Here is a 24,138-nt window from a genome sequence, read left to right on the forward strand (position 1 = left end):
AATGGAAAAGAATGGTGACTCTTAAATGACACCCAGATGTGTTCATCTGGGTGTCATAAATGAGGTTGAGGCCTATTTCCTGCTGTGGCCTTGCATGAGTAGAGGACACTGAGGTCAGAGGCCACTCTGAATAAACCATGTGATGTCCTAACTTGTATACTCAGCAGCTGCTTCCTAGCCTTTGAGCTCTTCATGGCAACTCAATGCTCATTTTCCTTTGAACCAGGTGACAGACAAGTAGCCTGTCTACAAGCAACAGCCACCATTGCACACCTGGTAGTATTGTTTCACCTTTCCACATGAAATTTCTTACATGTTTCTACTTCTCTATGAAGAAGTTGAATCTCAGTCTGAAGATCATTATTAACCCAGAACAAATAACATGGGGTCAAACGTTATGCAGACTTTTAAGTTTGTGTTGATCTATTTGCTGGAGGGAGGGTCTCTATTCTTTTCTTCCCAGATACACCCAGGAGAAGCATTTGTCTTTGAATTTCCCTTATTCCTGTAGTAACGAATTCATACTAGTTTACTCAAACTGGATATTGTACTCAATCTCACTTCCTGTCACTTAGGACTGCTTCCTCGTTGGAAAGAGAAAAACTTTAAGGTCATTTTATCTGTTCTCTACTTCCCCTTGCCAACAATGTATTATTTACATAAGCCTGCTATTGACTTAGGGCTTAGCCTTCTTTATCCAGCTCGAACATGACAAAATCCTTAAGAGAAAACCAAGGGATATTTTCCCAGCCTTTTAATCATTATTCTTTTTCTCCCTGGGAGTCTGGCCAAATCTTTGCTCTGGGTCTGGCCTTAAATATCTGAAGGTATTTTCCCATTCTGGCCCCACCGTGGTCTCATCTTAGACTTATCCCAGCTTTCTAAATGCAACTAAAAATAAAAATGTAGAGAGAAGAAAAAGAACTAGTTTTATGTTCTGTACTTGTTTTTTTCCAGGCTTTAAAAATACGCACAGGTTACAGTTAGAATTTCTTTCATTGTTGCTGGGCCAGGATTTGAAATGCCTTTGATATTCATTATGTTGAAACTTCCATTATGAGTCAGCCTTTTTCTATACCCTGAACTTTTAGTCCTGGTGCCATTTGTTGTGTTTTTTCTTCGAACACATTGAAACACATCATTTAACACATCATTGCAGTGTGTAGTCTCACAGGGTCAGAGAGGAAAAGAAAATTTCATGTGAAATACAAGACAGTCTTTGGCATGAAATGAAGTGGAACGATTACTTAGTGTCTGTTTTAATGTTCTCTAGAGAATGAAAATCTTTAAGATATACATATTGGTAGACAGGACAGACCTCACTATGGAGATTGACAGGTAGAAGAATGGGGGCTCATGGTTCCATGACATGCCATTTGTAAAGGAAAGAACCTGCATATACAAAAATGTGATTTAATTTGGGGTTAAGCTCTTGAAAACCTTGAGATCTTATGGCTGAAGACTGGAGTGGATGGCCTGGATTCAGAACAGAGAGAAAGATACCCTTGCTCCATCTGTCTGTTCTCTTTAGGCCACTCCACAACCTGGATGATCTCTGCCTACATGGACAATAGCATCTCTCTATCAAGTCTACTGATTCAACTGCTGGAATCTTCAGCATCATCTTATTGACAAACCCATAAATGTTCATCAGCTATCAAGGTATTCCTTAACCTACACATCAAATGAACTACTTTTGTTCTAGAGCCAGAACTGATGAAGCATTGTTCCATGAATACCAATCTCCTCATTCATCTCTGCATCTTTTAAAGCTATATACATATACACATTACTTTTATTCTTATAAAATTCTGAGTGTATTGCCTACGGCATGTAAGTGCACCCATGTTGGGAAATACCAGCATAGATCAAAAGAGGGCCTTGGGCCCCCTGGAACTGGAGTTATAGAAGGTTGTTAGGTGCCATGTGGGTGCTGAAAATTGAACCTGGGTCCTTTGCAAGAGTAGCCAGTGCTATTAGCCATTGAGACATCTCTCAAGCCCCCTTATCTATGCTTCTTAAGTTTACTCATTAAGGGGCAGCAATACGTCACAGTAACTAAAGACACGTTCTCTAAATCAAGACCATTCATGCTCAAGCTTCTTGTTCAAATGTGTGAATCCCAACCCTTAGTTTTTACTTCTACATAAAGGGATGTATACAAGCACCTCTGGCCTGGGCATATTACCTCTATTAAATGAGGCAAAGAATATACATTTTTGAAACATGCTAACACAAAATAAAGTCTTAAGTGTTAGGTGCGATCAACAATACTTTTGATTAGCAGATGGAGTTTCCTTACTTCTCTCTGCTTTGTCACAGCGGGTTTGATATTTTAACTTTATTATTTGTATTTTCCAATGATTTCTTTAATCAGTGTGCCAGAAACCATGTTTGATCCATTAGGTGCATCATTCCACATCATAGTCTTGAGGGGATAGACAAAACAGCTTCTGTAGATATGGAAGATGTAATCAGAGTGGTCGAGAAAAGTGGTGAATGTTTATGTGTGAATAGTTGTGATTTGATTCTGCTTCTGTTTTATTTCAAAGTCCTCACACCCTGTGTCCACCATCTGTTTTCCCCTCTCAAAAATATTAACAAAACAATGTCTCTTAATAAGGACTTCCTTTCCCATGCTTCTTGTCTCCATGTGGAAGGGAGGCCACCAGTGAGGACTTATTATCAGATGGTTGATTTCCACTCCCTGTCCCTGTTACCTGCCACCTAGAGAGGGAACAGGGAAGAGGTTTGGCTCTATCGATCTCTTTTCCCTCCCTTTGGAGTCTGTCCATCAATGGAAAATGTGTGGTTTGGTATGCCAGAAACTCTGCAGTGAGTAAGGTCATAAAGAACTCACTCTGGGGTAAGTGCTGTATGTGATTGTTTGCACAGGCTGCCTAATGCTGGGAGGCTTTTAGGAATCCCACTGTTCCCTTACAATTAGCCACATCCACCTACATAGCTTTTAACAGAAGCAAAGAAAATATTTTCATTTCCCTTGACCTTATTTCTAACTCTATCTCAGTTGGCTTCAAATTGACACAGGAAAACACAAATTTTACTGAGCTAACTTCAACATGGGAACTCAAAACCAGCCTTTTAAAATGATGTCCTAAGACAGACAGGCTTTATCTGCTATTTGAAAGGCCAAACAGTTGTGGGATGATATTTTAGAAAAATCAGAGTTCTGCCGACTTCATAGTCCCAGTTCTGGACACAGAAAGAAAGAAAAGAAAAGAAAAATCCAGAGTTCTTATTGCCATGTCCCTTTGTTTATTCAGACCCTTCCCCGTACCCCACAGCCTTCAGTACCAGAGATTTGCAAGATAGAGCTGGATTTCCGCTTACCTCCCACACTTGAGATTATGAGCAAATACTTTTGGAACACTTCACTTCAGGGTCTTCTGATTATTCTCAAGGTCATTACTTGCTAGAGCATTTTGACAGTGATTCATTTTCCTGTAAACTAAAAACTACACACCTTTCCTCTCCCAAGTGAAGGCAGATGTGTAAGGAAACAACCCCACTTAATCTTAGTTCCATCTGTTATTTATATATTTATCTGTCCTTTCACTGCTGATTAAACTCCTGTTCTATGACTCAGACTTGAGCATGATAAAAAACAAGGAAATTTTGTGTGTATGGGGCTGAGGTGTGAAGTCTGTTTTGTACCAAATATTTGTATCTATCTTATGTTACTGAAATTTAAGCAATAAACAGCTGATCTTAGTTAAAAAAGGAAGGAAGGAAAAAATCTATGAATGGGTGTTCAAGAGTCTACTGAATGAAAAAGGAACATCAACAATATGGGCTAAAAGAATTCCAGAAGCATCCAGTGCATCGAGCAGCTGAACTTCCTGCATCTTCTATGCAGGAAACTTTCATCCAAGTGATTCAGCACTGCTGGCTTTCAGGCCCTCTGTCTTTTTCTTCCTTTGGTCATGTATTTGAATAGATAAGATGCTTACTACTTGACCCATCATCTACTGTCAGGTTGGGGGATACCTATGTAAACACTAGCCTGGCCACTACTGCCAGAAAGGATGGGATTTGTGAACTGAGTAGCCACTGCAAAACTATGAAATAAATGAAATTGAAAGTGGAAGCATAATTTTCATATTGGATAGCCTAAAAACACATTGTGTTCTCAGCTGTCAGTAAATATATGCTCCCTTCCTCTGTCTCATGTTCAAGTATGTTACCACTTAAAGAGATTCAACCATTCTGTATATAGCCCTGAGGTTATCCAACCTTTACAATGACCTTATTCTCCTTTTTCATGGGGTAATGAGACGGGATGCTGCATGGAGGATGGAGGATGGTATACTGAAGCTGTCTTCCCTATTCAAAACAGTAACCTATTGCAATTTTGTTGAATAGTGGATACTCTAACCAGGGCTAAGATCATCATGGTTTGTCTTGGAACAGACAGATTTTCAAAGACCTGATGCTTTTCGTGTAAAATAAGTAAGTCTTAAGTAAACTGGGGCAAGCTGTTCAGGTATGTATGGTTCAAGGCACCCTAGATGTGTGTTTATCCAATAAAGGAAACTCGTCAGGTACAATGGCACACACCTGTTTTTTTGACACCAGAGGAATGAAAGTGGAAGGATTATCAGTTCAAGGCCAACTTGGCTACACAGTGAGTTCAAGGCTAGTCTGAGCAGTAAAGCAAGACAGCCTCTAAAAGCAAACACACAAAAACATCAAAAATTGTGTGTCAAAGACCCATGAGAATGCCTGATTCAGGGTTATTTCTATAATAAATTAGATTAATATTGAAATCAATATGATCTTCAAATGTTTTACACATTACAAATTATGCTAAACATATTTCATATTAAAATTTTCAGTTACCCTCTTGTTAACAATTTTCCGGATAAGGAAACTGACTTAATTATATAATTTTATGGAGATTAACCTGAGACACGAAGTATGAATTGGGATATCAATATTGCATTTCCAGGGGATATCTTCAGTGTTGTTAAAACCTGGGCTTTAGTTGATTCTGTTTGTTTTGTGTTGCTTTTTCAATTTGCTTATTTTGATCTCCCTGTAGCCCCACCTGATACAGAACTCACTATGTAAACCAGGCCAGGCTTAATCTCACAGAGATTCTCCTGCCTCTGTCTCTAAGGGATGGGATTATAGACTTGAGTCTCCCCACCTGACTTGATTCTGAATTTTTAAAAACAATTTAAGTTATATACTTGTGTGTCTGTGTTTGCATATGTCCTCATGAATGCAAGCACCTGAAGAAGTCAGAAGAGGGCGTTAGATCCCCTGGAGGTAGTTACAAGTGAGTGCTGGGAACTGAACTTGGGTCCTTCGAATAAAGGTACACTCTCTTAACCATAGGGCCATTTCTCTTGTTCCCTGATGTTGACTTTTGTCTAAAGTTTTGGATATTGTTCTCATATATGTACTGGTATGTATCCATGATTTTGTAGTTTTCCAATCTGGTTGTCTCTGTCACTCTGTCACCCTGGGTACATTTGGACACCAAACTTCCTGCATATTAATTTAAGTATTTTGTCAGTCTTTAATGAGTGCCACTTTGTGTTTTGAACTTGAGTTACAAAGGTGGATAAACCAGACCCCTGCTCTGTTAGTGGTAGGGGGTCTTCATACTTGGAATGTCATTACCTTTAGCACTATGCCCTAAATCCTTATTTACACACCAAACCTAACACAAACTTAATTCCTATTATCTCCAAAAATTGTCCTTATTATTTCTCGAGGTTGAAATGCGTTCTTAAGAGGGTTTATAATATAGGTCTAAGCATTTTCCCTAAAATACTAAAACATAAATAAAAATGGCATGAGTACATCAATAGACAAAGAACTCACATTAAAATGTCCTTTATTCTTTTTTGCTTGTTTTATTGCATTTCTTTATTTATTTTTATTACGTCTTTCAGATAGGGTCTCCCTGTAACCTCAGCAGGCCCAGAACTCGCTATGTAGACCAGGCTCACTTCAATCTCACAGATAATTTCCTACCTCTTTCTCCTGAGTGCTGGGATTAAAGTTGTGTACAACCAAGTCCAGCATTACATTTGTTCTAAACTGATAAAAATGCATAAAAATTATAATATATATTTCCATTCAATGTTTTGATACATTATACCAAAGGTAAGCATGTCTATCTCTTCAAACATTTTTCATTTAATAAATATTTTTATTTAACACTAATGCATGAATATACTGTGTTTGGATCAACTCCACCTCCCCTCCGAATCCTATCTCCGAACCCCTTACTTCTCTCCCGACTTCATTAGCTTACTCTTCTTCTTAAACACCCACTGAGTTCACTTAATGTTGCCTGTACATGCATACATATGTGACCCTCTACTAGAGCACGGTAGGCTTTCAGGGCCCATATCCCTGAAGAAAACTTAGTTTCCCTCTTCCAGCAGCAGTTGCCAATAGCTCATCGGAGAGGGGTGGGACTTTAGGAGCAAATGCACTTCTTGCATTTATACATAGACATCATATTCTATGGATAGTTATTGATTAAATAGACAGTTTTCAGTGTTCCAAGGAGACAATGTACAGAGAAGATTATAAGAAACACGACCTGCAAAAATGTTAACTGACTCAGGCTCCAGCATCACAATCACTTGATCTGGAGCTGTGATTCCCCCTATGAGCTGAACCTGTGGTCCCTTCCCATGAGCTTGGATCTCTGGTCCCCAACTGTAAGCCATGGTTCCAAATTCCTCCAGTGGTGAGCTGATGGTAGAGCACATTGGAGGATGGAGGATTTCCCGATGTTGGGCACCACACTCACCCTCTCTGAGTGACTGTGTTCTCCACAACGTCCTCCCCAGAGGTCCCAAGTTGTACACCCAGTGACTTTGCCTCTGTGTTGAACTTATGCTGGGGACAGGGGAGGTTTCTGCCATTTGCAGCTTCCAGACTTGGAGGACTGATTCTCAAGAATGGACTTTGCATCTTCTTTGATGGCCAACTACGATTTTGACTCCACACATGGTCCTGGGCACCTGGCATTGACACTGCACCTCTCCCATTCCCAAAACACCAAGAGGTTTTCCATTGCTTTTCTATTACTCTTCTACATCCCCAGTGCACCTTCACCTGTGCCCTACAGAGAATGGAAAGAACCTAATTGAACTTGTAGAGATAAAAATAAGTCTGAGAACTTAAAAAATTTAAAAATCTTTTTAACAAAAGAAAAATCAAAATACAAGAAAAAATACTAAGAGATGAAGTATATGCGGGTTACAGTGGGCATGGAGTATGAATTATGATCAAAATACACTGTATAAAAATACCACAAAATCTATAAAAATATTTTTACATACAAAAAAAATGTTAACTAAAAGGAATAATATCCTGCATCAAAGGTTTTGTCTTCAAGTTAATTTTCCCTAAAAGCAAAGGCTGTGATTTCTTTGCTCTCATTTAGTTACCAACCTCACCCATAAAGAAACCCTCATCTTGGCTTCCTTCCTGGCTATCTAGGACCATGGCAACAAAGACTTACCCATGGAATCGTTTACAGAGCCAAGATGTTGGACACCAAAACACGATTTGGGGAGACTGTGAGATTTAGCAACAGATTTCAAGGCAAATACAACTTTGGTCCTTTCTACCCATCAGGTTTTTTTTTTTCTTTCTTTCTTTTTGTAGATCTTTCTCTTAAGAAAGCTGTATTGGTCTAATATATAGCTTTGCACAGTTTTGAAATCAATTGGTTTTTCCAAGAGATGTCCACTGTGGCCCTTGTTCAAGAATGAGGTGAACAGGGATTCCATTTTATCTGACCCTGACTTCCATATCTCCTGATGTGACTCCATAAGAGTGATTATCCCAGTTCAGATTTACTCACTGATCACTGATAGGTCCAACCTCTGGCCACAAATGCCATATCCCAGTGAGTAGCTAACGGAGTCATTCATCTGCAGAGTTCTGTCCTTTAGAAGTCAGGTTGTCTTTGGAGTCACTTTAGGAAAAAATGCAAATCTTCAGTGAGATCTGTTTCTCTTCTCTGCCTGCAGACTTGCTCTGAAAGGGAAGGTCAGTGTGGTGAAGGATTTGGTTTAGGTTTGGGGAGAACACTGATGGCCAACATACTGGCATACTGAGCCACAGGCCATCTCTTGGAGTCACAGGTCACATTTGATCATTTCTACCTTTGAAGCACTGGGAATTGAACCTAGTCTCACGCAGGTGAGGCCAGTGCTCTATCACTGAGTTATAGCCCAAGTCCTGTGATAATACTTGAAGTAATAAGTAGAATGCTTATCTTAGGAGGAATGGAAGCTGGGAGAGATGATGGAAAGGTAAGTGTTGGAGGGCCTTCACAGCTTGTAGAGATAGTCAAGGGCAACTTTTCCCCTATGACCGAGGTGGTGCCTCAACAGCTGAAATGCTGGATTTCCCCAACTGTGAAAGAACACGTGTCTGTCTCTTATGGGACTCAGTGACTGGATGCATGTGGGGCATAGGATATGTCTCTGGAAGGTCCCATCCCTAGAGAGTGGTTTAGTTTGGATCTAGATTGTACCCCAAAATGCATGTGTTAAAGGGTTGGTCCTCAAATTAGTACTTCTTGACAGTTGATGGTCATAGGGTTTTGTAAGGACAGTCCTACGGGACATTTTAGGCCATTGGGCTGTGGGTTTGAAGGAAACCATGGCACCCTGGTCTCATCCTCTTCTCAATTTGCTTCCCGGCTGCTGTGAGGTGAGTGGTGGTTTGCTTCACCATGTAATCCTCAACATACCATGCGGCCTCATGGTAAATCCAAAAGTGATGGGCCAAGACATCATGGACTGAGACTTCTGTAACCCTTAGCCAGATTAAAATTTCCTTCCTTGGAAGTTGATGATATCAGAAAATTATTTTGCCACATTGACAGACTAGTGGTTACAAAGGACTGGTTTTGACCCATACTATCTAACATGTTTAATCTTAGTCTGGAATTTAAGAATTAGGAGATGTAATTCTGTCTATACTTTGCTACTACGCTGACTAAGTGTATCACTTTAATGTAATTTTTATGTATTCAAGCACACAGAACTGTAGATTATAGAAGAGTCAAAATTAAGAGAATAAGAATTTATTATGTTATGGTTTGAATATTAAGCACCTTTCTTGGGCTCATGTGTTTGAATGCCTGGTCACCAGCTGGCAACTGGGAACTTTGTAGGGCTTTGCTGGTGATTATAGGTCCTGGGGTGAGCCTTTGAAGGTATAGCCCAGCTCCTGGTTCCTGCCTATCTCTTTCTGTTTCCTGGCCCAGTAACTGGGTGAGGAACTCTGCCATATGCCTTCCTGAACCGCAGGGCAGCTGTGAATGCCTTCGTCACCGATAAAGATTGTGTCTTCTGAAACCATGAGTGATGACCAAACTTTTCTGCTTTTAAAAACTATTTATTATTTTTATGTGTATGAGTGTTATGCCTGCATGTGTGTAAGTGCACTTGCAATGCCCCCAGAGGTCAGAAGAAGGCATCAGAGCCCTAGAACTGGAGTTACAGGTGGTTGTTAGCCACCATGTGGGCACTGGGAATCAAACCTGGGTCCTCTGCAAGAATAGCCAGTGCTCATAACCACTGAGCCATCTCTGCAGCTCCCCAACCTTTTCTGCTTTAAGTTGATTCTGTCAGGTATTTAGTCTTTGCAATGATGAATGTAATCAATACATGAATCGAACAACATCTGCACTGAGCTCTGATATTATTTTAGAGTCTTGCATTGAAAATGATGCCTGTGTCACTGACAGCCTGCATACCCATCACTATGTGCCCTAGAGCCTGGGAATAGAATATCCTAAGCCATTTGATTTCTGTAAATATGTTATTCTATGATGCTCATACAATGATGAAATTGCCTAATATAAGTCTTAGAATGTATCTCTTTCATTAGGTGAAATATAATTATAGCTCACTAAAACTTACATTAGCATCAGAAGAGCTGGTTTTATCACCCCATTTTTCAGAGGACTGTACTGAGCACAGCCTACCTCACCCTCAGTTTAGAGAGTTATGAATCCAGATATTGCTTTCTTTAGACAGCCTCTTCAGATGGAGCACACACTTTTCCCTTGAGATGACTAAATCTGTGGAATCCAGGCTATTGCAAATGAGAAAATCTATTCTCTAAGATAAGAAGAACCTCTTGTAATCATCTGTAAATGTTGTAGGCAGGTCCATTTCATCATAATTTATGCAAAAGGAGAGTAATGACAGACAGTGAATGACACACCTTGAAGTTAGCATTGTTTGGGGATTCTATCCTACATGAGTGTGGCTCTCTTTTTATTTATCCTGTGGTTCTTTGTTAGCTCTGATGGAGGGAGTCTGCCGATATCACCTTACTCCAGTGACACCCAAGTCACAACAAATACAGGAAAACTTGATAAGAAAGTAAATTAAAGCTGTGGGTAAGTCTTTGTTAGATCCCAGCCTCCCTGCTTCTGTGTACATTTCAACAACACTGACCCATCTCTGCTTCTAAATGCCACACCCCTGAAAAGTTCTAATGAAGACTCCACTGAAAGGGGACTCTGGGGATAAAACTACACAAGTCCAGTTTCATGCCAAGCACACAGTAGGCTCATAGTAATAAACATTTCCTTCCTTCACCCAATGGTCTTCATGATGACCAAATGTCTTCTTCAGTTCTGTGGAAAGTAAAATATCTTATGCTTAATGAAAATTAAGGAAAATAAATTGAGGCATAACTGTATACCAAAAATGAAAAAAAAAACACATTTATCTTCTTTCACATTTTTTGGAACTTTATAGTTTTTGGATGGTCTTTACGCAACTTTAGAAGTTCACATTTATGAAACTGAGACAGATATTAGAGTGTATGCCATCTAATACACCTGCAGAGCTCAGTAGACTCTTCAAATAAAAAGGATAGGCGTTCATCCCAGTTGCGTAGAGGTAAACTTGAAAGACTCTTGGAAGCTATTTGTCAATAACCAGGCTAATCTGGTGACAGTGGAAACCAGCTTTCCTAGTAATGGACAATACTTCATTAGAGCAGTTTTATGTTCCTCCTTATTAATTTTTTTCTTAGTTGCAGATGGGACAACTTTATCTCTTCAAAGCAGCATGGATGGCGTTTTAGGCAGTGACATCACTGTAGAGCTCAGATGGGTTCATTATTGTAAGCTGAAAGCCTCCGGCCAGGCAGTTTAATGAGGCAATCTGAAAGCTGCTTAGACCATTGTTTGCCTTTTCCTTTGTTTGCAAATTCAGCACAACTTCACAAAATCTGCCAGAAAAAGACAAGAGTCTAACAAAGGACTCATAACTCAAGGGACTAGGGGAGCCCAAAGGGCCATTGCTTCTTTCTGTGGTAATTTGAGAAGGCCAGGGAGACAGACACCTGTGAGGTGTTTACAAGGTCAGGATAATAGCAGCTTGGCGAAGACACTTTCCCCAGAAATTCCCCCTTTGAGACGCCATAGCCTGGATTCCATGGCAGTTATTGAAAAAAACTCTGCTGTTCAGAAAATTGCTTCTAAAAGTCACTTTGTAAAACCTGTCCTTGAAAATAGGATTTCAGTGAGAGTAAAGATTCGTTCTAGGTTTAAAAAATAAGCAAAAAAAAAAAATCTTAATTTTCATTTATATTAGCTATATAGTGGGAGGGAAGCTTAAGGCAGAAGAGGTCCAACAGGAAAGAAGGAAGAGGAGGAAGCATGGGAGATGTAGGAGAGGACGAAGAAGAATAGAAGATGACGATGGTGATGAAGAGGGGAGAGAAAAAGACAGGCAGGAAGAGGAGAGGAAGGAGGGGAAGAAGAGGAACGAGGTAGGAAGGGTCAAAGGGGAAGGGGCAACAATACGAGACGGGGTTGTTGACAGAGTCCAGCCTCCTATCTTCCACCTCTGGAGGGTTAGCATTTCCAACGTTAGAGTGATTAGGATTAGCTACTTAGCAAGTGAGTGCTCAGTCTGTCCACTTTCCTTCCCTCCTACTACAAAGAGAGCTTTGCTTTTCTATACCTCCACTCTCACTTTCTGGGAAAAGTGTCCTTCAGCCTAGATGTTTCTAAGCTCTGTGGGTCAAGAGGCTTGAGAGGAGAATGTACAGAGGTGGGCTAGAGAGAGGACTCTTCACTTTCTCAAGCAGATCCTGTCTTTATTCCTGTTCGTTGTGATTTTGTTTAAGAAAATATGGAAGAAATGAAAAGAGATGTTTGAATGGAGAAGGCTTGTGACCTTTGGTAGGAAAGTATCACAGATGGAGTTGTTAGAAAGGTCACACGCAGCTATGGGGCATGACCGAATAGTGAGAGGATTTGGGAAAATTATTGCTAATTTACTTGAGAGAGCTACATAATTTCTAGGACATCTTAACTCATCTGTTGCTAAAATTCTTTCTCAGAGGTATGTGCAGCATCTGGCCCCTCCTCCCACAGTCCTTATGACAAAATGGGGTATAATTTCTCAAGAACTACAATTTGGGGAACCAAAGAATTTATTTGGCTTCCATATAGGTCAATGGGTAGGAAGGTTACTTAGAGAAGTGTGGGCATGGGTGAGCTCCCCTATACAGGGACCATGTGACCTCTTGATGGCTGCCCAAGATGGCAAAAACCATCCCTCTCTCTGGCATCTCTTGGCCCTATCCTTAGTCCCTTCCCCATGCACAACTCAGGCCAGCTGTTTGGATGGGAGGCATGACTGGCTCTCTCTGTACCTCTCCACGGCCAAAGCATCCGTAGTCAAGTTTGTTTCTGGTAACTGAAGCCAGTAGGTGAATCCGAGCTTGAGAAGAAGGCATGTGTCTACAGCTTGTCAGTTTAACTTGCCAGGTGGAGGACAAGAACATACAGCATCATCACTTTTGACCATTTCATTTAGAAAATGACTACATTAAAAATGAACTCATAAAGAGATTTGATGTGTTCCCTATAATGTCAGTTTCTTCATTCTGAGCACTGGAACAGTTTCTTTACTGGACTCTTCCTTTGTCAGTGTGATAGGAGTTACAGGAGAAGAGCCTGTGAGATGCTCTAAGCCACCAGCAGCAGGTTAAAAACAAGCTGATAATACTATCCTGTTCCAAATCAACCTAAAATGAAAGGTATTTCTTTCTTCATTTATAAAACAGGCACACCGTCCCAAAGAGCCATCCTCAGTAGGCATTTTTTTCAATTGTAAGATCATGAAAAAAGAATATATTATTCTTTGAGACTAGAAATCCCTCAAATGTCAAGTTCTTTGGTAGCGATATGGGTGTTTCAAGTTGCCCTTCTGTTTCACTATGAGGGAGATAGCCGAGAAATGGGAGGGTTTTGGAACAGGAGGTAAGTGGACTTTTGGACAGTCCAAGTCAATGTTTCTTAATCATTTTTGATTAAGAGAAACCTGATGGGATATGATGAAAGCTTTAGAAACTTTACCCAGAAACTAAATTAATGTATGATTTTATAGAAATCATCAGTGAAAATGTGTGACCTTGGTGAAGCCAAGGTTTCAGTAATGGAAACCAAGATCCCAGGCATAAAGGACTTGGTGTATTTTGAAAGCATTGGTTTCCAAATGAGTTCCTGTTGATGGTTGTGGTGGTCTGAATGAGAGTGCCCCCTGCAGGCTCCAAATGTTCGGACATTTTGTCCCCAGCTGGTGTTGCTGTTTTGGGAAGTGTTGGAAGGTAAGGTCTTACTGGAGGAAGGTTTTCACTGGGGGCGGGCTTAGAGAGTTCTTAAACCTTACCAGATCCCCAGTCATACTCTGCTTCCTGTGCCTGCTTGAAGATGTGAACCTCTGCTTCCTGCTCCTGCTCTGGCCACCTACTGCCACCATGCCTCCCTGCCATGACAGACTCTAATTCCCCAGGAAACATAACCTCAAATAAACTCTCCCTTTCATAAGTTCTCCTGGTCACAGTGTTTTATCACAGCAACAGAAAAGTAACTAATATGGAAATTGGTAGTAAGAGTGGTTTTATATCCACATGGGTTTGAACCCAAATTCTGGTACCAGTTTTCTTAGTTTCTCCATTGCTGTGACAAACACTCTACCCAGTACCAACTTGGAGAGGAAAGGTCTCATTTGGCTTACATCTCCCAGGTCACAGTTCATCACTGAGGGAGTCCAAGATAGGAACTCAGGGCAGGAACCTGGAGGCAGGAGCTGAAGCACAGGCCATGGAGGTAAACAGCTTACTGGCTGCTCCCCTGGCTCTGGTTCAGCCTACTTTCTTATACAATACAGAACACCCCCCCCTCTCCCAGGGATGGCCCCACCCACAGTAGGCTGGGCCCTTGCATATCACACAACAATCAAGAAAATGTCTCATAGACATGGCCATAGGCCAGTCCAGTGGAGGTAATTCTCCAACTGAGGCTCCCTCTATGGACATGTATATAGTTGACAAATAAAGCTATCCAGCACAATGTTCCTACCAAAGAAATAACAGGAAAACTCTCAAACTGATTACAATTTGAAATCTTTCACTGTTATTCCCAGTAGTAGGGGAGTTGAAGAGGCTGATTCTTATACTGTAACAAAAGATACAAGGAACAGCTCCAAGTTGCTCTGTTTATAAAACAAAGTGCAAGCTTGAAGGGGAAGTACATACGCCTTGCCATCATTTAGTCTGGCTTCAACCCCTGCACTCTGCCTGCCAGCCCCAGTGCACCGAGCACTTGACTCTCCCCTTCTTTAGACACTAAAGGTTTTGCATCACAGCACTGTTGCATTTACTTATGCTAGAAATGTTCTAGCTCTGTTGAGATGGCCACTCCCCTAGTCTCTTATTCTTCCAAGAGGACGTTATTATCTTATCTAAAATGGTCCAGTCTCATTTCAGTCCTATTATTTGGTATGTTGTCTTCATAATTCTAATTGTAGGCTACAACAAAGTTCTTTATTTTCAAGTAGTTATTAATGTCTACCAAGTACTTATTAAGTACCAAATACTGTTCATTGATTGATTGATTATTTTATTGAGTTTTAAAAATTGCATACATTTCCCACTCAAATCCAGATCCCCCTCCCCAATGCATGCCTCCCCCATCCCCCCACTGATCCCTATGCACCCTGCCATACATGCTAAGTCCTATTCATTCAGATGTTTGTACCCTTCAATGCATCCACTGGAGCCTAGTCAGCCCATCCAGTGGTCATATGTAAGTCATACTCTCCCTCACCCAGCAGCGACCAGTCTCAAATGGTTCTCAGTCTAGTGCCTGCCCACCACCTATTTCTCACCTCCCCTTTGGGTTTAATTGAGCTGACGTGGGTTCCACACTTGACACCACCACTGCCACAGGTTCACATGAGCAAGCCTCCAGTGGTCTGGAAGCCTCCACCTCCCTGTGTTCATGAACTAGCTCTGGCTCTTACACTCTTTCCACCTCCTCTTCTGCAATGGTCCCTGTGCCGTGGGTGGGTGAGGTTCCATATAGGAGTCCCATCCTACACTCTACAGTATCTTATTCTCCAGAACTTGGACAGCTGTGGCCGTCTGTGTGTATCATACTCTGATGTACATGGAAGCCTCACTGGTGAGAGTTAATGGGTGCATTAGCCTTCTCTCTACCCCTTATTCCACTATGTTCCAAGAGTCTTGGTAGAGATTTGACTGCAGATGTGTCACCTAGTACTGGGCATCTCCCAGGTGTATGTTCTCTGTGCCTGACTGACCAGATGTGCAACTCTACAGTAGCCCCCACCTGTTGTGAAAAGAAGCTTCTTTGATGAGTGCTGTGTGGTATGTTTGTCACTCTAAGGGAGGTCTCTTCTATCTGGCACTGTGTTCCCTACCAAGCAGCTCTTATGTATACATATGCATTAATATCCACACACTCTATGTTCAATTCTAATACAGTTTCTAGGGCATCACTTTTCCTTCTAGGTTTCCTGGCCCCCCAAAATTCACTCATCTCTACTCTTTTTTCTTCCATATGGCCTCCCTCTTCCCTCCCTTCTTAGTCACAGTGTCCTCATTGTCCCCACCCTGTCCCCAATACCTCCTGACTCCCACCATCTTTCCTTTCCTGACTTCCCTCACTCCCCCACACTGCAGTCCCTCCCTCCTCTCCTCCCTGATTCCTCACACTTTTCCACCTCCCACAGATAACATCTGTTCTGTGCTATCCCCCTTTCAGACTGTTTCTTTTCTTTTACCTTCATGTATCCTTTGCCTTTACCTGGCTCCTGGTGTTACATCAGAATTTGTATACTCACATATAAAGGATTGGTGCTACAATCTACAAATGAGGGAGAACATATTTCACTTGCTTTTCTGCATTTGTGTTACTTAGTATAACACTCTCTAGCTCCTTCCATTTACATGAAAATTTCATAATTTAATCTTTTCTTACTGCTGAGTACAACTCCATTGAATAGATGTACCACTCTTTTCACTAACCATTCATCAGATGATGGACATTTAGGTTGTTTCCATTTCTTACCTATTGTGAAGACAGCAGCAACAGACGTGGATGTACAGGTGTCTCTACAGTATAATGAGTCCTTTGGGTGTATGCCAAGGAATAGTATCACTGGATCACATGGTAGGTTCATTTTCAGTTTTTTGAGGGTTCTCTACACTTCTTTCCATAGAGGTTGCATGAGTTTGCATTCCCACCAGCAGTGAATGAGTGTTCCTCTTTCCCCCACATCCTCTGCAGCGTTTTGAGTCTTTCGTTCTCTTGATCTTAGCCAGTCTGACTAGGGTAAGGTGAAATCTTAAAGTGGTTTTGATTTGCGTTTTTCTAATCACTAAAGATTTTGAGCACTTTTAAAAATAATTTTAATTAAAATTTTTGTATATTTCATACAGAACAGCTCAAAAACTCTCAATCATCTTTCTATGCCTGTCCCCACTGGCACCCTCTCACAGCCTCCTCCCACACACACACACTGGAGCCCATATACTCGGTCATCCCTGTCAGGCCCACTGAGTTATCAGTGTCCCCAGCCGTTCCCCAGTGCAAGTCCATCCACTAAGTTTAGTCAGCCTCTCTAGAATCCCTTGTTTTAGGAAGATCAGCTCTTCTTTATCCAGTAGCAATCAATTGCCAACATTCCTTCAGATACGATTGAGGTCTATTGTTCATTTTCCCAGTTCTATGCTAGGTTATTGTCTGCCTGAGTTTGCATGGGACCTGTGTATGCTGACACCATTGCCATAGAATCATATGAGCAGGTTACTAGGAGCTTGTAGGACTCCATTTCCATATGGTCATGAACCTCTTCCCTGGCTCTTACTACCTTTTGCCCCCTCTTCCATGATAGTCCCTGAGATTTGGGAGGGAGAAGTTTAATAAAGGGATCTTGTCCAAGGACCAGCATTCAGCATACTGTTGATCTCTACACTTTGGCTACTTGTGACCTTTTGTGTTCCTGGCCCTCCACTGCAAGAGGAAGTTTTGTGAGAAGTGAGCACGGCCGAGCCAGCCAAAGATGGTGCCCTGGCTGGCTGCCAAACCTCGTGCTGTTTGCTTCTACTCTTGGCTGACTGCCAAGGCTCGTGAATCCCGCTTGTTTACTCCAAAACATAGTGATCCAAACAGGTGCTGCCAGCCTGATGATCTTGCTACGTGGCTAACGAGCTGCACTCTGCCTGGCCGCTGCACGTGTGTGAGCCCTGATTGGTCCCGGCTGGGGGGAGGGCTGTTGGAAACGCTATAAAAAGAGCTGAAGTGTGTAATAGGGACAACGAGACAGCATCAGAGTGGGTGAGATAATGAAGAGAATATGAGAGCGAATAAGAGAGAATAAAGGAAGAGAGAGAAAAAGAAGCTTGAACCTCACCTTGGTGTCTGTGTCGTCTTTCCTGGAACAACGACTACAGCATCATAGTGAGAGACAGCATCATAGTGAAGAGAATACGAGAGAATAAAGGATGAAAGAGAAACAGAAGCTTGATCCCCTCCTTGGTGTCTGTGTCGTCTTTCCTGGACTCTGCTGGACAGAGTCCCGGCTCGCGACAAAGTTTCATTACTGAGAACTGGGAGGTTCATTAGTGTCCTCTTCATTGTCCCTATTCTATGTTCCATGAGTCTTACGTGTAGAGGTTGCATTGTAGATGTGTCACTTAGGCCTCAGCAATGTATAGAGAGTGTCTGTGTGTGACCAGTTATGGTACTTGTAAATAGTCCTGACTGGTATGAAATGAGCTTCTTTGATGGGTGGTGACTGGGATATTTGTCTGTAAATATAAAGATAGATATTTTGCACATAGTAAGAAATCACATTAGTCTAGCAATGTGACAGTCTTGGAGTTTTCTCTGAGATCTATGGCCACTCCAGCTATGTGTATTAGGTAATGTTTACATTACCACACTTGAGTTTCCTCCCTTTGAGTGGGCATTTAGTCCAATTAGATAGCTGTTGATTGCCCCCAAGATAAAAGTGCCACTACTGCGCAGTGTCTGGCACTATTTCTTGCCATGTGGCCTCCAGCTATACACATGGACTCATGTAGAGATAGTGTATGTATAATTTGCCAGTAGGTTGTTGGACTAATATGGTTCCCCTTGGCTTTAAAACTAGCTAGGCATTATTTATCTCTTCTCTCTCTCTCTCTCTCTCTCTCTCTCTGTCTCTCACTGTCTAACCCTTTGATCATGGTGTCCCCATTTAAAGTGCCTCAATTTTCCCTATTTCTCCCTTAATAATGCCCATCACTTATGGTCCCACCTCTCTTGAGCTCTTTGTTTCCCTTTATCCCTAAGGTTCCTTGTATAACCCTCTCTATCTCCCATTTAAATAACCCCATTTTTATCCATTTCTCCCTTAGTAACACCTGTTTCCTACTGTTCTTCTCTCTCTCAGGTTCTTTCTTTCTTAGCCATTTTTATTTCTTTTCTTGAGAACTCTGTGTCGTTTATCTTCTTTCTTTCTTTTTTGATTTCTTTGTATATTATAGATATTAATTCTCTGTCGGATGTGCAGCTGGTGATTTTCTCCCATCCAGTGGGTTTCCTCTTCCCTTTCTTAGTTGTTTCTTTTGCTGTACAGAAACTTTGTAATTTAATGATGTCCCACTTACTAATTGCTGACCTTAGTGCCTGAGTAGCTGGTCTCTGATTTAGAAAGTCCGTTCCTACGCCTATGTCTTGGAGGGGGCTACCTATGTTTTCTTCTAGCAGTTTCTGAGTTTCAGGTTTTAAATTAAAATCTTTGATCCATTTGGATTGACTTTTGTGCAGGGTGAAAATAAGGTTCAAGTTTCAATACTATTTCTGCAAAACAATCTTCATGACAACTTGAAGAAGTACAGACTATTGTAATTTCTTTTTAGCATAAGATAATAAAATGGGGCACACAGAACTTAAGAAACTTGCCCATGTTGAACACACAGGACAAAATGAAACTGAAATTGAAACCCAAGCCCTCTGGTTTCACCACCTGGCTATCCAGTCTCTGCTGCTTCTGTCCTGGTTCCTCATATTAGGGAGGCTCTGAGAGCAGGGACTACTCTTGACACCATGGCTGCTTTCTGAACACCTGGAACAGGGTTTTGGAAGTACTCTGAGCTCAGATATTTGTTGAGGAAAGGGATAAAGAGGGAAAAAGGAAGGTTTCTGAAGATTTTCAGAAGAAGATGGAGGTGTTCTGCTTGGGAAGAAATCACAAGTCACATAGTGGAAGCAAAAAGTGAGGACAATCAGGATTCAGCTTGTATTTCCGGACTCTATGCTTAGTTGCTTCCTCATTCTATGTAAACCCTTTATGTGAGCCATGACCTGTATTTCTCAGTGTCATGAATATTGGTTCTGTTGGGGGCCTTTGTTGTGTAAAGTAGAAGTTTCTTCATGTCCGGATAGCTCACGAGCTCGGAGCCATATGCAGAGACTCCTTTCACAGCAGGGCGTCTTCCCGGCATTTTTCCTGACTCCTTTGTGAAGTAGCAGCCACAGGAATGTAGCCTCCGGCTCTGTAACCATTAGGCTTTCCTGTGTGATTTTCAAGCAGTTTGGCAGCCGGGTGGGAGCCCATTTCCACACGCAAAGGAGGCATCCCCAAAGTACCTATCAGCTGAAGCTTTTACCACTACCCCCACGGTATAAAGTTCCCTGATTCCCCTCAATAATTGAAGGAGCTGGATCACTCGGGGACACTGAGGCTTGGAGCCATGCAGAGCCATTGAATAAAGAGCTGTAACACTGAGTCTGACTGAGCTGAGTCTTGTCTCACTGCCTACGATCCAGCCTTCCCGGGAAGAGCTGTCTTTCCGTCACCGACTCACGGATCCCAGCTTTAGCCGCCCCGTACTTTCCCGCGTGGTCCAGCGGCCGGTGGAACTCGCATATTGAGGAAAGTGCACGGGTGAAATAAGGGCGGGGCCGGCTGGACAAAGCTCCAGCAGCGGAGAGCCACGGAAGACGCAGGGAAGCAGCGGAGAAGCTGAGACCCGCTGCCAGACGCGAGCCGCAGTGCTGCGAGACCTTCAGCACCTCAAGCGGCGGACAGCGACGCGTGGCTGAGAACAGAGAAGCCGATCGGAACTCGCTGCCTTCCAGGGCGCGCTCAGGGGACCGATCCCCGCGGGACCGCGCACCCCATATGGTTCCATTGGCCTCTTGTCTCATTTCATCTCACTAGACCTAGACGGTCATTCACAGAATGGGAGAAAATCTTTACCAGCCGTGCTTCAGTCAGAGAATTTACAAAGAACTGCAGAAATTAAATACCAAATAGATAAAAATGTCAATCAAAGACTGGCTGAGGAAGTGAACAGATACTTTTCAAAAGAAGATCTCAAATGAGCAATAATACATATTTTTTTAAATTTTATGTGTGTGTTTTGCCTGAATGTATAGACGTGCACCCATCTAGTGCCATTCCCAGGGAGGCCAGAAGAGGGTGTTGGAGACCCCTGGAACTGGAGTTATGTATGGTTGTTACCTACCATGTGGGTGCGGGGAATTGAACTTGGGTTCTCTGCAAGAGCAACCAGTGTTCTTTACCTCTGGGCCGTCTCTCCAGCCCTGAAACATGACTTCTGAAATAGAATAAAAGCTATTTTTTTCTTTCTAGTTTCAACTCCGTTCTAGTTTTATCCTTTTTGTGGTGCATAAGTAAATAAAATTGAAATTTAGAGAGAAAATATGAAACCCCAATCAAAGCTCCAGGGCTTCAAAATGGCCATTCTAACTGTGAGGAAATTCATTGAGATGTGTATATAGCATCTAGGACTGGACCAGTGAGTGAGTGACTTCCTTGAACTAGTTGTGCAATATTTTTATTTGGGACTCCATTAGAATAAGGTGATTTTTTTAAAGTCTCATGATGCCCACATAGCCAAAGAAATCTTGGACAATAAGAACAATGCCGGGGGATCACCATACCAGATCTCAAAATGCATTGTAGAGCTACATTCATAAAAACTGCATAGTACTAGCACAAAAACAGTTGGTAGAGCATTTGAACACAATAGAAGTCCCAAACATTAGTACACACAAATTTCACCCACCTGATATTTGACTAAGGTGCAGAGAACACACAACGGAGGAAAGACAGCATCTTTAACAAATGGTGCTGGCAAAACTGGATCTTGAAACTGGACCCTTGTCTTTCACCCTGCACAAAAGTCAACTCCAAATGGACCAAAGACCTCAATATAAAACCAAAAACTCTGAAACTGCTAGAAGAAAACATAGGCAGTACCTTACATGATATAAGTAAAGGACAGGACTTTCTAAAGCGAACATCAGTTGCGTAAGCATTAAGGTCAACAATCAATAAGTGGGAATTTGAAAGCTTCTGTACAACAAAAGAAACAATCAGGGAATGCAAGAAAATCCTCACCAGCTACACATCTGATACAGGATTAATATCCAGATTATATAAAGAACTAAAAAAATAAACAACCCCAAAGAAACAATAAAAGAAACAATCCAATAAAATGATGGGCTATAGACCTGAACAGAGAGTTGTTAAACAAAAAAATAAAAATGATTAAGAAACACCTTGAAAAGTTCTCAACACCCTTAGTAGTTAGAGAAATACAGATTAAAAACCACTTTAAGGCACCATTTTACCCCCGTCAGACTGGCTAATCTCAAGAGAACAAAAGACTCCAAATGTTTTCTAGGACATGGAGAAAGGGGAGAGCTCACTCACTGACGGTGGGAGTACAAATGTGCAAAATATGCAAATTGGAAAGCAATGTGGTAAACTAAAGAAACTAAAAATGAGCCATCATATAATCTGGTTATACCACTCCTGGGCATATATACAAAGGTCTCATCCTACTGTAGATACCTATACATCCATGTTTGTTGCTGCTTTCTTCACAATAGCTTAGAAATGGAAACAACCTAAATGTCCTTCAACTGACGAGTGGTTAGTGAAAATATGATACATTTACACAATTGAGGTAAATTTCTACCCAGAGGCAAAAAAGATGAAATTATGAAATATGCAGGTAAATGGATGGAACTAGAAACTGTTATTCTAAGTTGATGTAACAGACTCAGAAAAGCAAGTGATGCATGTTCTCCCTTATTTGTGGACTGTAGCACCAATCCCTTATATGTGAGTATATATCCTGAAGAAAAAGTAGAAGTCAGGAAAATGGAGAGGAAACACAGAGGTAAAGGGAAAGAAAGAGCCCTAAAGAGGGAGAGAGTAGGAAACAGATGTTACTGAGGGAGAATGGTGAAAATTGCCATGTTCAACCGGAAGGGGGAAGGGAAGGAACCTTGGGGTAAGAAACTCAGAGAGGGAGGAATAACAGGAGGCAGGTATTATCAAGGGGAAAAAATGGTGATGCTTAAACTGGCGAGAGATGATGGAGGTTAGACAGGAAGAGAGGAGAGAGACAAGTAAATCTTAGGTGGGGGAAAAAGACAGAGGGAAGTGTATTAATTCAATGCACATACAATATCAGAGTATTCGTGCATGTGTATACCTGAAGGCCATATAACAAGGAACACAGTGCCAGACAGGAGAAACCATCTTTCGATTTATAGGTCAGATTAGTCCAAGAGATTCCCCAAATAGCATAGGCTATCCTTTGATTACCTCCCTGTACTTGAAGGTAAGTCTCTACTGTTCATGACAGGATATAGTTCAGATGCAGGGCTTGGAACTGGAACTGACCTGGAAGGCTAGTTTTCATAGTTCTAAAGGATACTATGCAAGCTGTTAAGGAAGAAAACCGAAGGTCCAGTCCAGCTCTAAAGTCTAATAAGCACAATGACTGGTACAGGAAACTATCTCTATTGGTGCAGTAGTGGCACTGTCATCTGGGGGTGACCAACAACTGTCTGATTCAATTTAAAGCCCTCTCAATGGGAGGGAACTCATGAGTGGCACTGTAAATATAGTCAAATACACATGGCTAGAGAGGTCATAGTTCCTAGAGAAGACCTTATCTCTGTCCTATCTCCAGACAAATGAAATTTCTTATTGTATGGTACTATGGATCGTTACATTTACAGACAAATGTACTGTACACTATTAATCAAAGAAGCTTCTTTTTGCAACAGATGGAGGCTACTGCAGAGTTCCACAACTGGTCACATACAGAGACTATATGTCTGAGAGATACCCAGCCCTAAGTGATATGTCTGTATGGAACCTCTACACCTGAGGCTCATGGAACAAAGCTGAACAGGGGAGAGAGAGAGAAAACTAATAAACCCTTCAACTCTCACCTGCAAAATTTCCTCATACAACAGAAAGTGATGCACACAGAAAGCCACAACTGGTCAAGTTTTAGAGAATAAGAGACTGCAGAGTATGTGTCCTAGGACAGGACTCCTATATTAAATCTCACCCATGACTCAGGGACCAGTGTGGAAGAAGGGGCAGAAAGATTATAGGAGCCAGGGTCAGTGCATGAACATAAGGAAACAGAGGTTTTCAGGCCACTGGAAACTTGTTTATGTAAACTTGCAGCAATGCTGACAGTGTGCACAAGACCCATGCTGACTCAGTCAGATAAAACCCCAGCATAGAATGGGAGAAATGGGGAGCAGGCGCCACCTGTAGGCTAGGAACTATTGGCAAATGATTACTGCTGGGTGATGAAGAGTTTATCTTCTTTAAGGGAGTGATTCTATATGGGCTGACTAGACTCCATTGGATGAACTTTCACTGAGGGACACCTGAATAGAAATGGTTGACCAGATAAGAGTTAACAGATCTGACATAATATGTGAAATCTGGTAGGGAA

The sequence above is a fragment of the Nannospalax galili genome, unplaced genomic scaffold, assembly GCF_000622305.1.
Source record: "Nannospalax galili isolate Female #2095 unplaced genomic scaffold, S.galili_v1.0 scaffold271, whole genome shotgun sequence".
Classification (NCBI taxonomy): domain Eukaryota; kingdom Metazoa; phylum Chordata; class Mammalia; order Rodentia; family Spalacidae; genus Nannospalax; species Nannospalax galili.